At 37.6% G+C, this 2,757-nt stretch overlaps 1 pseudogene; it reads right to left on the bottom strand.

Annotated features, from left to right (window-relative positions):
* Positions 1-375: 375 nt before the first annotated feature.
* LOC111744816 lies at positions 376-494 on the bottom strand (annotated as a pseudogene).
* Positions 495-2,757: the final 2,263 nt, after the last annotated feature.

Here is a 2,757-nt window from a genome sequence, read left to right on the forward strand (position 1 = left end):
TTTTTTTGTTTGTTTGGTTTTTTGTTTTGTTTTATTTCTTTGCATATGGCTATACAATAGTTCCAGGATCCTTTGTTGAAAAGGCTATCCTTTCTCCACATTGTCACCTTTGCACCTTTGTCAAAAATCAATTGAACATATGTGTGTGAGTCGATTTCTGGACTCGATTCCATTCCATGAATCTGTTTGTATATCTTGATACCAATACCATATTGTATACACTATGCTGATTTCTTTTTCTATTATTATTATTTTTTATTATTTTTTTAGACGAGGCAACCCTTGTTTGAACTCACAGATTGCAAGGACCTTGTCAGCTTACAATCCCTTTTTTTTACTTTTTCTTTTTTATTTCTTATTTATTTTATTTTTTTACGCCTATAGCATCTGGTTTTCCTAGGTGGTCTCCCATCTAAGTACTAAATAGGCCTGACCCTGCTTAGCTTCCAAGATCAGATGGGATCGGGCTCGTTCAGGGTGGCATGGCTATAGACACATTATGCTGATTTCTGTTGCTTTATCATGAGTCTTGAATTTGAATAGTGTAACTCCTCCAACTGTATTCTTTTTCAAAGCTGGACAGTTCAGTTTCTCTTCATATGTCCCTGGCATCTTTCAAGCTGCTGCCACAGTGCTAGAACTCAGAGAAAGTGAGTCTGTCAGGTGCTAAGTTTGTGTGTAGGCACTTGAAGAGGAATGCCTTGGACTCTGGCAGTCCACTGACTCACTCAGTCACTGTCTCCGCTCGTTTTCACAGCCAGACATTGTGACAACTTCTCTCCCTGGCACTGGAGCCCTAGGCTGGGGATCCTGGTGTGGAGGTGGGATTTCTTTTCCCTCAGGGAGGACCCCACAACCAGGATATTCCTCTCAAGTTTTAACCACCACACACGAGTGTGGGAATAGCCAGTCCCGCATTTCAGTCCCTCCTACCAGTCTGAATATGGCTTCTTCTGTATATTCTTAGTTATAGGACTTTTGTTTAGCTAGACTTTAAGCAATTCTCAATGATAGTTGTTCCATAGTTTAGTTGTAGTTTTGATGTGGTCATGAAAGGAGGAAAGCACAGTGTTTACCTACTTTGCTACCTTGACCAGAACTATTATCTTACTTTTGATGGAGCCAAATTCTTAAAGTACACAGAACATCATCTTGAATGTATAGAAATTTTCTGTGACTCTATCTTTCCAAGGAAAATGGATAGGAGAGAGGAATTATGAAACTATATCTGAGAATTAGAAAATCTCAGTTCTAAAGATTAAAGCTTTCGCTTGTTTTTGGTCTCCTCATATTCTGATTACATCCTCAACATTCCCTCCAGCCTCCTTTTTGCTATCCCTACCTCCTCAAAAATACATATATTTAATCAGTCATCACCAAGTCTTAATATTTTACTCATCTCCAACCTGGATTGTATAACAGGCTCCTTACTATTCTCTCTACTTTTTGCCTGTCTCACTCTAATCTGCCATCCTCCAAAGTCAATAGTCTTTCAGAAAATAAAACTTGACCTTGTGACTCCTGCTTAAATCTCTTTCAGTGGCTTCTCCTTAGAATAAAGACCACATTTTTTTACTGTAATCCTCAAAGAACTACCCAGTCTGATTTCAGCCACAGTGGATAGCTAGTGCTTTTCTCAGTACTGTCTGCCTTGAAGAGGACTTCTCTTAGTAGGAGATCCAACCTATTAACAGCTTAGTACAACGGTTAGGGCAGTGGACCCTATAGTCAAGCTGCTTAGGTCCAAAACTTTGCCCCACCAAGGATGTGAAGTTGAGCTCTTTCTTAACCTCTTTATCAGCAACCCCATTGATTTAACACGTTTCCTATTTAGAAAAAAAAAAAGGGCAACTCATTACCAGCGTTAATTTAATTTTACATAAACACATGAGGCTGAAGCAAATCTGACTGGTTTTCAATGTGAAAATAAAATATAAAAACCATTCCTGGAGTTATTTTTAAACAGAACTTTAATCTTAATGTAACAAATGAATACATAAATCAGATTCATCAAATGAATCTTTGACTTACAACATTTCAAGAATGATGTTAACATCATGCGTAGAAATGCTACGTTTTCTAGTATTTGACATTTTCGGCGATCAAGAATTACTATATTTGGTAAATGGAAATACTACTACTAAAACCAGAATGCTATAAATAGAATGATGTCATTTGTTTCCAAAGACTATTGATATACTAGAGTGATGCGAAAATAATAATAAAAGAGAAATATTTCATGGAAACTTTGGGGGTAAGTTTCAAACTGTAATCCACAAGTTATCTCAAGGTAAATGCTGCAGCCACAAGCACCACTGGTGAGTGTTCTCAGGGCAAAAGGAAAATGAATTAAAAAGCATAACAATAATGCATAACTCATAAGGTTGTGAGAATTAAATGAGTAACATAGTAACATAAAACCCTTAAAACAAGGCCTGATGCATGGTCAGTTGAATTTAGTTTATATTATATGTATTCCTTTGGTGTCCACCTCAGATGGGCTCCAGGAAGAAGGTGTGAGGATTAAATGAGGCAATGTAGACAAAATTCCTAACAGAGTTCTGGAATGGGTTCGGCCTTCTGTAAAGGGTGTTTTCTTTCTTTCCTTCTTCCCAGTCTACACTCAGGGCCCTATTTTTGTCCCCAAAAATAAACATTCCTCTTCTGCAGGCATGCCCACTTCTTTCAAGAACACAGGTCAGGGACCAAAGGTTTGAGAAGGATGTAATTTCAATGGACTTTGTCATTGTGAATTTT

The sequence above is a fragment of the Pteropus vampyrus genome, unplaced genomic scaffold (genome assembly GCF_000151845.1).
Source record: "Pteropus vampyrus isolate Shadow unplaced genomic scaffold, Pvam_2.0 Scaffold141, whole genome shotgun sequence".
Lineage (NCBI taxonomy): Eukaryota > Metazoa > Chordata > Mammalia > Chiroptera > Pteropodidae > Pteropus > Pteropus vampyrus.